Raw genomic sequence first — 15210 nt, 5'->3', positions numbered from 1 at the left:
CAGTCCACTGTCTCTCCACCCCCACCTCTATTTTCACCCCACAAGAGGCACTGCGCTGCCCGGGGACTCCCCAGGGCAGAGCCAGTCTCCATAGCAACGAGATGGAGGATTGGAGGATGTGCCAAGCAGCTGGCACACAAGCCATGCTCCCTGAAGAGGCCAGAATCCTGATCTGAACCTGGCGCGCGTTTCCCTCCCTCCGTGGCAGCCTCTTATGCTGCCGAGCACGTACCACACACACACTAGGGACCGTAGACTATAAATAGCCACTGGGGGGGTGTTATCTGCTTAGTCGTGGAGGGTGTGGAGGGAACGCGCGCAGCTCATCTGGGGAGGGAAGAAGCAGCCAGGACTCCTCCTGGGTTCTCCCGGCAGCTCTGGGAGAGAAGCGGAATAATGGGTTACAGCGAAGCATGCAGGAGCTGGGATTTGGGAGTGCTCTGGAGTAGGTGGAATCGGTAAGAGCAAAGGACCCTGGGAGCAAAGTCACCTTTGGGACCTTTGGAAATACCTGTCCAGGGGGACAGAGCGGAGGATTCTGGGGGCATTACTTCTGCTTCCCCCGAGGACGTGGAGTTGTAGAAACAGATCTGGAACTTCATGATCCTGGGGGAATATAAACGGAGGGGGCTTTTCCCGAATCCCCTGGAAAGGAAATGTGATCTATTGGGCTAGAGCAAGGGCTGGCTTTTTTTGGTGGGGTGGGGAGCAAGTGACTCAAGGCAAACTATTCTGAAAACCCAGGAAATTTGGGGGACTTCTGATGGGTAAAAGAGAAAGCCTCACATTCCTGGAAAGAGGGACTATACCGGATTGTCATATTTGAAAAAAGGGCTCCCCCCTCCTCCGCCTGGACAGCCATTAGTTAATCCTTGGCTAGGAAATCTCCCCAGTGCCCCCGCTCCAATCAGGCTCCAAGCCACAACCTTTGCTCATTGCCAAGTTGGCGAAAGGTCAGGGAGACATCAGCTGTTTGCCAGCGGGAAGGGGCGGGGTGGACCTGGTACATGAAGCAAGGGGAGCCAGGCCTGGGTTTCAGTCCACTGTGACCTGAGGAGGCCATGGAACCCCAAACAACACTCTCGAGATGCATAGCAATGGTACCCCAGATCAGATGCCAGCTTGGGGGGCTTGAGGGAAAAGCTGAGGGGGTGAGGAGGTGTGCTCTTTAAGAATTGGACATCGCACCGCATGTTGGTTGGTTGGTAGGTGCTTGATGTGTCCAGCACACTCTGCGCTCTCACCCATGTCCACACCCAGGGTGTCTACCCCAAAACAGTTCTCTCTTATACTGAGTAATGGCGACACCCAGTGGCAACTCTGCTTTATCACAACATCAACCCACTTTCTCCCACACCTTCAGATATTGCTGTCTCTCAGTACGGCCCTTTCGTTTTTATGTTCTTTTATTACTAGGTTGAATGTGCCAGGGCTAAATCCCGCTATCAAGCTCAATTCCCTAAAATCAGCAAGTCAACTCTAGCTTCCCACAATGTCCAAGTGGCTGATGTTCCGAGTCAACAGAAGAACACTCTATATATGCTCAGAGACAACTCTTTTGCGTATTTCTAGCTTAATAGAGACAGCCTCGGTTGACAAGTCTCACAATTTTGAAGCCCAACGTATGGATAGACCTTACTTCCCCAGTCAGTTCACTAGAAAGGCCCGGGAATAATTAAGCCATGATTTGATTAATCTTCCAGCTACACAAGCAAACAGAGGTAGTAGACAACTACGGTATATTCCTCTGGGTCTTGGAGGAGAAATAAATAACCTGTGTATTTATGCGCAACAAAAGAAGACACCTCGGAAATCATCTCTAGCAGGCAGTAGGAGAGCTCCTGCTCCAGAAGAACCAATGCAAAATGTTTTGTCAAATTTCCCAAATAACACCACTGAAATGGATGAAGCATGTGTGCATGTGTGTATGCAGGGGGAACCAGGAGTTGACTTTGGCGTGAAAAGACTGAGCACTCTACTCCGTCCCGATATTCAGAACAAGTCAATGGGCTCAGAATGTGTTGTTTCTAAATGAATTTATTCTCCAACATGCACTAGTTGGTGGATCTTGGTGCTCTAGTAAAAAAATAGTAGACCCTACAAGCCTGAAGTCTTCCCACCTCTGGGTGAAGGCCAATTAAATGATATAAAAGAGACTGATGATCAAGAGAAAGCCTGTTTCTTGCAAAGCCTCAGAGGCAAATTGCTATGTTTCTTTGCCACTACAGTTCCCAGGATGCTTTGAGGGAAGCCATGAACTTTAAATGTATGGTATGGAGGTGACCTGAACGCAGGAGAGGAGAGGTGCTTTCCACGGCAGCCTCTTTGTTCCTCAACTCTCTACTTATTGCCCGACCCACCTTCCTACACCAGCTGCCCAGCACCCATTCCACATAAGAAGGGATGCTTCTCTTGCAAACTACTGGAACTCCCTGCTGCAGGAAGCAGTGGTGCCTGGGCTCAGAAACAGCGCAGGGCCTCACCTTGCAAGTATCCAAACCCAGTTTCCTCTCCTTTGAATTTTCAGCACTTAAAGGTAGACTCTATAGCATTCTATAACCAAGTAGTCAGGGAAAGCCTCCCCCCTTTAAGATCGGTCTGCACACAAAACATACATTTCCTTTCGTACCATGCCTCCCACCCGGCCCGTTCCCCACTCTCTCTGTCAATTTCTGGCCTTAAAAGCCAACATAGTATTTTCTCAGCTGTCAAATCTGATTAGCTCACACAGACATTCAATTGGTCGGCTGAAACCACAGGGACACAGAAGCGGGCAGCCAAGCAGGATGGGGGGGGGGAGGACAGGATAACTGGCATCTCATCCCTCCCCTCCCCACTTCACATTCTTTCTTTCTATCACAAGAAGACGCAGAGCTTTGACCTTCCAAGGAAGGGAGTTTGGCACCCAAGAGGACACCCTCTACGCAGCCTCCACTTAGCACTAGTGGCGAGAGGAGGATTGCCCCACATCAAGGGAGGAGGGGGGGTGGAAAGAGCCAAGACTTTGCAAGCCCTTTCCCCTCCAAAACACTCTCAGGCACAGAAAAGAGGGGAAAGTGGGTCATGGAAGGGGGAAAGGAGAGCTGCAAAAATAAAAAAGGGCCACCACACAGCTCCCATTAGCTCAGCCCCACTTCCCTCCCTGCTTTGGACCACTCTTTGAGATCTGATCATCAGCAGTGGTTGCTGCTGTTTGGGGATGTTGGGGCAGAAGGCAGGGAGACAGGCAGGCCAGAGAGCCAGAGCCAATAACAACACAGAGCCTGAGCTAATGAGAACAAGACACAAACAATTCTACTTTACGTCCCCATCCTCATCTTCCTGCCTGTTGAGTTCCACAGCAACGAAACCGAGACTAAGGAGGGGGGAAGCTGGCAGCCAGGACCACCTTTTGGACTCGCTGGAAGTATGAAGATAGGTGGGCTTGGAGGAATCAAGCGTGAGGTGGGTAGGGCAGGGCCCCCTTTGCCTCAATGGATCAGCCCCCGCTGCAGCCGTACACACCCCTTCGATGCTACGGCATCGCCTAGCGAGTTTCATGCCTGAATAAGTCACGGAAGAGCAAGGACCGCAGCTGGGATTTTCCTTGCCGCCTTGGACAGAACGCCTTTTCAACAGAGCCTGGTCAGGCAGGCTCAAGCTGAGGGTTACAGCCAGAACCACGATTCAGTTCTGAAACGTATGAAATCTTGAGCACACATCTTCAGAGTGTGGTCCCAACAGGAACCCCAGCTTATTCCACTCAGGGCACATCATGGCTGCGGGCACTGAAGCAGAGCTGGAGGTTACTGGAGAAGGGTTTCAAGATAGAAGACTCTCTTTCACAATCAACTTTGTCTTACTTTCTGGCGGAAACTATTGCTAATACTTTATTGACTTGCTTTTCTCGCGATGGGCAGCGCAACAGAAAAAGATTCATTTGGTTTTGAAAACCAGCAGCAGAAGCTCCATCAAGACTTTCACATATAGAGTTCAGATGTTTTTGGACTACAACTCCCATCCCCATCAGCCAGCTCAGGCTGCTGGGATCCATAGTCCAAAAGAAAGCCTGGAGGGGACCAAGGTGGGGAATGCTGACCTATAAGCCTTTCTGGGGAATATGCTCATGAAACTGCACAGCCCACACTCCATGCAACGCAACCAGATAGCTATACACACACATACCGATTGTGAGCTGGCATGCAGCCATCCTTCAGTCTTCCTGATGCCGAAGGGAGGAACATCCCTGGGGCTCCTGCAGAGTCCAGAGCCCTCAGAGGTGTCTTCCTCTTCAGAGCTGGGAAGACTGAAAGATGGACGCCCACTCTGCCAGCTCAGAAACTAGCACCTTGTGTTTAACAGCAGTGGACCCGTGATGCTTGGGAGTGGCAACGAGGGAGAGGCCACCTCTGAGTCGGCCGCTGCTGGTGAACCAGGTGCAGGGGGGATGGGGATGGCCCACAAGCCTTCAGTATGCCGGCTCTGTCCTATGGAAACAGGAATATACAGAAGAGCTCAGAGTCTGGGGAACCTGCTGACATGGCGCCTGGTACCTGTGTACTTCCTATCGGCAGCGCTGAGGGCTTTCGCTTTGGGTCAGCTTTCAGCACTGGTGGATGGCACAGAGGCAGAAGTGGGCAGATTGCCCTTGTACAACAGTAGGCTAGTTGCTGCACGCAGTCACATACTTCCCTCTGTCCAGGCAAGCAAGATACATTTTGAGTGTTCCAGGACATATTCCAGCTAGGCAAAATCACTCAGGAAAGGTGGGAAGGAGGGCTAGCAAGAGGGGAGTTCTGGGGGGAGTCCCAAGGGGCCCCCAGACATATGACAGGACATGTCAGGGGAAGCGGTGGGTAGATTTTAATTCACTTAGGGCAGAATAAACACACACACAGACACACACACACTCTGAGGGTAACCCTGGCTGCATTCTGTGCCCAATGGCAGCACAAGGCCAATGTACAACTGGCCAACTGCATCAGGCCAACGTCATTTATTTACCGTATTTTTTTGCTCTATAAGACTTACTTTTTCCCTCCTAAAAAGTAAGGGGAAATGTGTGTGCGTCTTATTGAGCGAATGCAGGCTGCGCAGCTGTCCCAGAAGCCAGAACAGCAAGAGGGATCGCTGCTTTTGCCGCACAGCGATCCCTCTTGCTGTTCTGGCTTCTGAGATTCAGAATATTTTTTTTATTGTTTTCCTCCTTCAAAAACTAGGTGCGTCTTATGGTCTGGTGCGTCTTATAGAGCAAAAAATATGGTACTTATTGTTTTCCTTACATATTCTTTTCCAACAAATTGTAATAGCACAATAACAATAAAAATTCACTCAGAAAAAAAGAAAAGAAAAATATGGTACTTATTCATTTCATAAGCCTACCCTCTGCCAAAATGTCAACAGGACAGGTTACAAAAAAACAACAACTCAACCCGCAATTAAAACAAGTTGAAATTATATTGAAATCAAAGAATGAAACTACAAAACAAAGCAATAGCCAAAACAAACAAAACAGCAGCAGAGAACAGCAATGCAAGAGGAGGAAATGTGGCCACTCAGTCTAAGGCCTTGCTAAAAGAGGTCAAGTTATCCTAACCTGGATGCTTTGCACTGGCTTGCATACCTGTCTACTGGAGTTTTAAGGAAGGTGGTGTAAAATTAATGTGCACGTTGACATGCGAAGGAGAGGTGTTTGGATGGTTGACAATGGTTTGGAGTTAAAAAATAATAATCACTGTGGCTGTCTCCCTGCATGTTCTTGGTGTAGGCCAAGGTGGAAATCAATAGGCTTCAAAGGGGTTCTTGAACTCAGGTCTTAGAGGAAGATGTCCCCTACCATAAATCCCACAAATGACTGCAGGTTTGGGGGGGCAGTCAAAGACCCCCTTATTTGGCAAGTGCAGTGGATCCCTGGGACTGCGGGAGCTGCCAAATAACATAAAACATGTACAAAAAGCCCTGCGGAGTCAGGCCAAAGGCCTCTCTAGTCCAGCGTCCTGTTCTCACAGTGGCCCACTAGATGCCTATGGGAGGCTCTCATGCAGAACCTAACTGCAAGAACGCTTTCCTAGCAATTGGCATTCAGAGATATGCTGCCTCTGAAAGTGGAGATAGGACCAAGCCATCATCACTAGTAGCCAATGAGAGCCTTGCCATCCAGGAACTCGTTCCAATCCCCTTTTAAACCCATCCAATTTACATCGTCCCGTAGGAGCGAATGCCGTGGTTTTAAGTTTGCACAGTGGGGGGAAAGAAGTACTTTCCTTTGTCTTTTCTGAGTCTTCCAACAGGTGGTTACGGATGCAATAAAAGTTGAATTCTCTGAATTCTTCATCAGCCAATTAGTTCAACACTCATGCGATGTTCCAGTGTATTTTTCATTCTCAAGTATATTATATCTATTCGAAAAAAGATTGGTTAATGAAGAAATTACATACCTTTCTACTTACGAGTGTTGAACTAATTGGCAGATGAAGAAGTCAACGAAACAGTAGTTGTTATCCGGAAACACTGTTCAGCAGATTTCAGAGTTGGGCATCAGAACTGGACATTTGCGGATTATACAAAGCTTCACAGCTTGTTCTCCGCTGGGTAAAGTCTGGCACCGTGATTCATTTAAGGATTTTCAGAGACTTCAGTTTGTTAGTTTTGATGTTTTGAATTATTCCATAAAGTTTTTCATATTGTAATTGTTTCTGGCCATCGTGTTGCTTTTGATATTGCTGACTCATATTTTGCAACACAGGGGTTTGTTTAAATTACAGCTCAAGGCAGCCCTATTCAGAATCTCCAACGGTCAGGCATGATGGGAGTTGTAGTCCACAACATGTGGACGGCCACAGGTCCGGTGCCTCTATGAGAACAGCTGCCCTTCCAGGCTCCCCACTCTCAGCCATCCCTATCGCTTATGTTTTCTCTATATTCCACTGACAAAAGCAGCCGGGCCTCTTTGCTTTCCCCCATCTTCATGACCCAGATTTGCCGCTAGCAGCTTGTGGCTTCGCAGGATGATGATGACAACACGGAGGAGGAGGAGGAGTAAGAGAGGAAGCTTCTGCCGCTGTCAGCAGAGGGATAAATAAATGCACAGGAGCACCCTCCCAGCCCGCTGGGGCAGGACACAGACACCATCGCACTGTCAAGGGAGAATTCTACGTAGCACGAAAAGCTTGCAAACACACACAGACTTAGCTTTTGCCCATTAATAGCCATTTACACGAGCCACTGGACCTTGTGTTGTTGTTGTCATCGTCATCATCATTATTTACCTGCCTTTCACTCTAAAGTCCAAAGGAAAGTTACAACAATTTAAACACAATATTCAAAACAGTGTAAAGAAACTTTACAATCACATAAATAAGGTGGGCTCCAAAAATATACACTTCAAGGGTCAAAAAGCCAGGGTAAAAGAGGTGCATCTTCAGCACTTGCCAAAAGCTGCACAGTGAAGGTGCCAGACACACTTACGTGGAGAGGAAGTCCCACAATTAAAGAGGCTGCCACAGAGAATGCCATAGATTTCATAGGCCACTGGGCAACACCTATCCACAAAACAACAGTTTGGAGCTGGCTGTAGCTAGTCCACTTTGCAAAGGTGGAGGGACTGGAGGGGGGAGGCGCACAGGTAAGGCCCTTCATGCACACATGCGGCTGTTAGAATTCCTGCTCCATGATTGCAGTCATGGGATTGTTGTCCATCACATGACGGTATATGTTTTGACTCCACAAAGTGGGAAGTGACAAAGACAGAATGTTTGTGTTACTGTGTTCTGTGAAGTGGGACTATTGTCCTTTGTTCTTTTTCTCTTTGCTGCCTGATGATAGAGAGAGAGGGAGCCATGTTGCAGTGCTCCGTGTGTGTTTATACGTAAATAAAGTAGATTAGCCAAAATGCTGAGTTGCTGAGGTCTGTCACATAAGCTGCGAAGACTCTGTGGATCCCTAAGTGTGCCGATGTCTGTTGGCATCGGTCGCTGTGATGTTCGGGCTGAAGAAAGCTTTTGAAGCTCCAGAACAATCGACCAGGGGGGAGAGAACATGCCAGTCAGGCATGTGTCTCTACCAGGGTCCTACTCGAGTGTAGGATGAGCTCCTGACAGCGGCAACCACCACAATACAGAGATGCTGGGAAGTGGACTTGCTGTTTGTGTAAGCTGATGAAACCACAGGTCATTTGGCAGAATGAAGAAACAGGGTCAAAAGAGGCCACCACTCGCAGTTCTGGCTTTCTGTAGAGTCCCTTCACAAACACACAGACAACTGTGATTAGTCAAGCATCAAATACTTAAAAATAAAAAAACCTATATCCTGCCTCCTTTCCAAGACGGCTGGCAAGTCAAAGCACCAAAGACAATTTTTCAAATGTGAAGCAATTTACAAATGACACCCAGTTATATATTAAGAAGCACCTCAAAATCATCCACACTAATAATTCAAACACAACCAAGCACACACACACACAAAATAATAATTGAAAAGTCTTTTCCAGCAAACATGTCTTCACCAGCCACCCAAAACCACATAGTGACGAAGGCCGACACACCTTGCTTGGCAAGGCAAAGCTATGAGAAATCCAGTGATTTTTCATGTAGAAGTGAATCAGTGCGCTTCCAGGTTGCTACTACTTTGGGGGTCGGATTCCAGCAAATCTGGGTTGAGCAATTAAAACTGATTTGGCATCCTTGCGCAACAAGCCCACTCTCACTCCCCCGCAAAGAAATCTCTAACCTTCCTTTTTCTGCAATATGTCAAGTGATGGGAAAACTGCACTGGAAAGTGTGAGATAACAATTGCTTAACCACCCCGGAGGTTCAATAAATAGCCAGTGTTGTCTAGCCTTCCTGCAAACTTTATGCAAACGAACCGGGTTGACTGCTCGATAAACAGATTGCCTAGAAGTGACCTATGATTAAAGAGTGGAAGTTGGAGACGCTCCGATTTGTAGTTTCTCCCCACCTCTCTAAGAAGCCATTACCATCTCCCCCATCCCCACAACCAAGACACCAAATACGATAGAAGCAGGAGGTAAGAAGAAGATGGAGGCTTTTGATCATAACAATTTAGGGGAAAGACATGCACCAGATGTTCTGATCAGAACCACAAGCTCATGTCACTATTTCAGGTTTATCTACACATCACACAGGCAGAGATCATAACATGGACTTCAGCAGACGTTGCAAAAAAAAATATGGAAAGAGAAGATAGGTGAAGCCAAGAGCCAACTCTCAACATCACCATTCAACCAACACCCCCCACCCCAAACAGCTGAAGTTTTTCAGTAATGTATTCTCAGCTACTGACTTTCTTCCTTCCCCACAAAAAACTATCTGCCCTTAACATCTTGGCTTCAGAGACATGATGTTCCTGAACATGGAATCTCCATTTAGCTGCCATAGCAAATAGCCACTGATACAATTTTAAATTATCCTTTAGAAAGAGTATCTTAAGCAGGGCCTTCACCATCTCTCATGGTAGTTGTTGATAAGAATATAAGTTACAGAAAGAAAAACTTCACTTTAGCAATCCTGGGGGAGAAACAACAGCTTCATTGGGTGACCTTGAATTCTTGAATTACGAGGGAGAGAAAATTGATCCATTTACTATAATTTGCATACGCTTACCCAATAACACTGCTTTCTGTATAGCTCACAAACCTAGAAGTATAAAATACTATGGAAATACATAGCAAAATAACCATATCATAAAATTGCTCGCAGAATTTTTTAAAAATAAATAAATCCAGAAGAGAGAATAAAACCAGAAGGTCAAAGAAAATTCTACACAGCACATAAACAGTGGTTCAAAACAGTAAAATCATAGTTCATTGTCTTTGATTAAGTAAGACCTGGGAGAATAAAGGGGGGGGGAGTCTGGCACCAGAATGATCATAAAGAAGACACCAGATATGCCTCTGTGGGCAGGAGCCAACATTCTGTGTTTTGATATTTTACATAACAGCAAACTACAAAATATTACAATCATGGACTTTGGTTTATAGTAGCTGTTATAAACCGCAAATGTCAGATGACATTTCCTAGAGAATGCAAGATCTGAATTGAAGAAGGATTCACATTACTACATTTCTGTGATATTTTCAAAGCCAGAGAAGAGGTGCCACCACGGAAAAGGCCCTTTCTCCCTTGTAGCCACCCATCTCACTTTACTTGCTGAAGGCACCCAGCGCAAGGCCTCTCTTTCTTTCTTTCTTTTTTCTCTCTCCCTCATATTCCATCTTGTTCTCCCTTTATATTATTTGCTGTTGCCTCTCCCTAACCCCAGAACTCCAAAAGTCCCAAAATATTTAGCCATTTCTATAGCAGCCTGGTCCCTTCTAGATGCATTAGAATACAATTTCCATCAACCCCAACCAGCACTACCAGAGAGTAACCCCTATGGTGTTCTTTTATTTTGCTGAAAGCCACCCAGTGTGTCTGGGGCAACCCAGATGGGTGGAATTAACAATAACAATAACAATAATTCTCTATAAGCTTTATTGACTCCTGGGGATTGTTTTGATTTTCCTCTCCTGCTAGGAAGACGGAAGACCCTAGTACAAATTTGTGAGTTTGTCTCGGAAACATCACAAATAAGACGGCGTAAGTTTTGGGGGGGTTGTATGTGGGGGGCAGAGTATGAAGCCAGGATGTGTGGGTGGAAATTGAAGTACACTGAGCACAAACCAGGCCATTGTATAAGTCAGCACTTCTTGCAGACGTTGTGTGTCTCGCCTCCCCATCTCACGAGGCTGAGTCATTTACACAAATCACTTTTATTGTGCAATGTGCTTAAGCACCTCTATCTTGAGTTGCCTTGCAAAATCCCTACAAAGATTGGGGCATAACTAATCGGGCATTTCGCAGATGAGGTAACTGGAGCCAACCCATTTTGCTGCCTGAGGCAAAGGTAAAGATGGCAGCACCACTTCCCCCCTACATATCTATATACAGTAGCCAACTCAACTAGCAGCTGAATCTTCTAACACTGGTGATGGGGAGCACCCTAAGGGATGCAGGCTAGCTTAGCGGGGTGCGGCACAGCAGCGCTTTCCTACAATCCCTCAATGCTGCTCTCTGCCCCCACCACGTCTGCCACCTGAGCCAGCTACCTTATTCTGTCTAATGGCAGGGCTGGCCCTGACTGAGGGCAGCAGAGGGGACCTGCCCAATGGCATCAGCAATCTATGATGAGAAATGGATTTGAACCCACACATCTGTTCAACACAGCCAAGAAAAATACACAGGCCCCCATCTGTACTACACATTTAAAGCAGCGTGATACAATTTTAAGCAGTCATGGATCTTCTCCAGCCCCCCACCCCACCCCCCCAAAAAAAGAATATTGGGAACTGTAGTTTGTTAAGCTACCTGAAGGATGAAAGGAGACTGTTATTCCCCTGACAGAACAACAGTTTCCAAAGTGGTTTTAGTAGCCAATCCCTCTTCCCAGGGAACTCTGGGAACTGTAGCTCCATGAGGGGAATAGGCGTCTCCTGACCACTCTCAGCTCCCTTAAGGTTCTCTGGGAGAAGATCCACAACTGTTTAAAATGGTATGATACTGTTTTAAAACATATAGGGCAAATGGGGCCTGAGCATAGCTGTCAACTTTTCCCTTTTCTTGCAAGGATTCCTATTCGGAATAAGGGAATTTCCCTTAAAAAAAGGAAAACGTTGACAGCTATGGGCCCGAGGGAGGCCTAAGCAGCTAAGGAGTTGATCATGGGAGCTTGATCAACAGCTACTAACTTGCCGTGTGGGACACTGGCCTCAAGCTCCCCATCTGAAATGGGGCAACTAATCTGTCACCCTACAGACACGGTTGAACTGCAACTCCCATCAACCCTGGCCATGCTAGCTAGGACTCACGGGAGCTGTAGTTCAGCAACACCTAGAAGGCTACAGGCTAGCCACTCTTATGGTTTTTTTTTAAAAAATGGACTTCTTTTCCAGTGTTTAGAAACTTGATATATAAAAGCTTGGAGGTAAATGGCACCTTAAACCTGGGTTATGGAAGCAACAACAGAATGTCTAGGCACGCTTTTTATAGCAAGAATACAAAGCTGAAAATGAATGAACCAAAACAACAACAACAAACCTATGGTTACGTGAAACATACCCAATAAACACACAAGACGTAACCGGTTGTACTTTTGAATAAATAAGGTATACTATTCATTGTATCAAATTGTAGATTTCAACGGAAGTCTCATAAAGTTCAACGGAAAAAGCAGAAGACCCAGTGGATCAGTTCATGCATAAGGTCCATAATATTACAGGATAGTGGATCTTATTGCATAGTAGTGGTTGCAATATTACATATGAGCCTGTTCTACTGATGAAGCCTAGGATGGCAAAACAAGGCTAATATTCCGGAAACCCTTGTCTTAGACTCTGCGAAAGGATTCTGTGGAACTGTAATAACCCTTCATGTGGATTATTTTACTCTTTTAACAGACAGGTGGAATAGATACTTTTACATGTATGGACCTCATGAATGAACTGACTAGAGAATGAACTGATCCACTGGGTCTTCTGCTTTTTTCGTTGAACTTTATGAGACTCCCGTTGAAATCTACAATTTGATACAATGAATAGTATACCTTACTTATTCAAAAGTACAGCCGGTTACATTATTGAAAACGAATGAACTGCAGCTAAAATATGTTCATTTTTCACACGGTCTAGTCCTTCCCCTGCCCACCCCCCTAATATTCTTAAGAGGGTCTCTTCTCCAGTCTTCACAGAGTAGCTGGAAGTGGGGAGGCAGAAAAAGGACCTCCTTTCCTTCCATTCTGCAGTTTTAATCTGAAATTTTAGGCGCAGTACTGCGCCCAAAGCTCAGAAACTGCTTGCGCTAATGAAATTCCACGTCGCAAAATGCGTCTGAACAATGGGAGTTTCGAACACCGATCTTGCTATACCTCTCAAGTGTGCGCATGAGGTTTCTACCCCCAGTCTGTTAAGAGACCATGAGCTACCCCAAGGCACCATGAATGGACGAGCAGCATTTGAACCCAGTTCTAAGGTCAACTCTCCACCATAACGCCACCAGCCTGGTCACTTGTTTTTCTCAGCACCAACCCTAGGACAAGCTATAGGTGCTAAGCAAAGTTCTCAACACCAAACACACCTGAGTTCCCAGGAGGGGAAACCCCAAAAACATTATCCCAACTAAACCAAGGATGATCTGGATTCCCTGCTGAAAGGGGATTCCATGGCTGAATTTAAAGGGGAGCACTTCGAGCGCTGAGGGAGGAGGAGGAGGAGGAAGAGGAGAGGGAATTGGTGCAAAAGTGGAACAGTCACAGATTCAGCTACTTACCTCCCGTGCACAACTTTTAAGTGGGAAGAGGTCTCTGCATGGCCAGCATCTGCGGACTGGGGGGCTGTGGAAGCTAATATCAGACAACAGGAAAAAAGGGGGGGAAAGCAAGGTTTAAAACATTTTTTTTTAATGGCAAAGCATTCTCTTTGTACCTTTAATGCAGCGAGGGTTATATTCTTTTAGCGGGGAGGGCTGGCATGTGAGGGGAGCGAGAGGCACAGAGCTGAGCTTTCTTTTTACCTTGTCCAGGTCCAGGGGGGCTGCCGAGGGAGCCGGGTCTCCTCAGGTCCTGGGGGAAGCCCTCCTTTGGTGGCGGGCAGGATTCCCCCTCCGTCTCGCTCAGCGCATGGACTGTCTGCACACGCTGCAAGGCGAAGTCCGCTCCCACTGGGTCCTAACACCCTCCTTCCCCCTCGCCCAGGCCCCTCTGCGCTCCCCACAGCAGCTGCGACGACGCCGCGCCGGGTTTGTTTGGAAACTTCCAATTCGGCGCCAAAGGTCGCTCGGGAAGAGACGCGGCGGGGCAGGGCGAGGGCGAGTCCAAAGTTCGCTGCCACAAGCCGGAGTCGGAAATCGACAGGAGGTGCTGCTGCAGCTGCAACCGATTTTGCAGGCTGGCTTAGGAGGCAAGCGGAGCAAGCGGCGTTTCCTCTGGGCGGGATCCACCTCGGAAGGGCCGCCGCCGCCGCTCCGCGCATTATTCGCCCCTTGGAGCGAATCCGAAGGCTTACTTGCTTATTCAATTGCATGTGGACGCCGCCTTTCCTCCAGGGGGCTCGAGGCGGCGCACATAGTTCTTCTGCTCCTCATTTTACCCGCACGACAACCCCGTGAAATAAGTTAGGCTGAGCGGAGCTCACACAAATTCGAAGCAAAGCACCATTTCAGCATTTATTGGTTGCCTCCAATGGTTTAAAAACGCTTTTTAAATGAAATTCATATTGGCATGATGGTTTATAATAAAAAAACCCAAAACAATAATAATATATTTGTACCCTGCCCATCTGACTGGGTCGTCCTAGCCACTCTGGGCAGCTTCCAGCATATATAAAAACAGAATTAAACTTCCCTAAAACAGGGCTGCCTTCAGGTGTCTTCTAAAGGTTGTATAGTTACTTATCTCTTTGACATCTGATGGGAGGGCGCTCTATAGGGTGGGTGCCACCACCAAGAAGGCCCTCTGCCTGGTTTCCAGTAGTAGCAGTAGTAGTAGTAGTAGTAGTAATAAATTTAATTTAGCACTGTCAGTGGAAAGCTATTGCAAATGGGGCCCTGCCCCACCATTACAGTCCAATATGGCAAATGGGGCTCTGCCCCACCATTACAGAATACTGGAGGCAGAATACTTAGTGGGCTCCCCTTGGCTCTGGCTCCATGCCCTTGGCCCTACAAGTCTCAATGGGCGCCAGCCCTCCACTGCCAGATACCCATTTAAAACATATGGATTAGTCAATGTGAGATTTAACCGAAATTTGATAAATTTGCATACAAGGAAGAACAGCAGTTTTGAAGAAAACACACACTTTCTTCGCCCTAGGGTGCACGCAGGAGTCACTGGGGCCATCATCTTAAGCCATGTACACACTTTTATCTCCAAAGCACATTCTCCTCCTCAAAAGAATTCGGGGCACTGTCATTTGTTAGAGGTTGCTGGGCTTTCTAACTGGCCCCGTCTGTAGAGCAGAGCAGAGCAGAGCAGAGCAGCATTGTACCACCTGAAGCAATCATGACTTTCCCCCCAGGTGCTGAGATTTGTTCGGAGACTCCTTGTCACAGGAGCATCAGTAATCACACAGTTCAAAGGAGTACTCTACTCTTTTATTGGGTGGGGGAGACTCATTCTCTGGAGGGTTGGTTGGTTGTCAGGCCTAATAAGCAGAGCAGCTCATTCCTGGTGGTCTTCCTCTAC

At 47.1% G+C, this 15210-nt stretch overlaps 1 protein-coding gene across 1 annotated transcript in view; it reads right to left on the bottom strand.

Moving 5' to 3' along the window:
- RARA (retinoic acid receptor alpha) overlaps positions 1-13701 on the bottom strand; it is a 188310-nt gene extending 174609 nt beyond the window's left edge. The window contains exons 1-2 of the mRNA XM_083583147.1: positions 13542-13701; positions 13299-13371 (exon numbers count right to left, since the gene is read on the bottom strand). The gene's annotated coding sequence lies outside the window, so the exon portion shown is untranslated. The remainder of the gene's footprint in view (positions 1-13298; positions 13372-13541) is intronic.
- Between the last annotated feature and the right edge of the window lie 1509 nt (positions 13702-15210).

The sequence above is a fragment of the Podarcis filfolensis genome (assembly GCF_964270895.1).
Source record: "Podarcis filfolensis genome assembly, chromosome: 13".
In the NCBI taxonomy this organism is placed as follows: domain Eukaryota; kingdom Metazoa; phylum Chordata; class Lepidosauria; order Squamata; family Lacertidae; genus Podarcis; species Podarcis filfolensis.
Note: the sequence above shows the minus strand (reverse complement) of the source record. Positions and strands in the feature narration are given on the sequence as shown.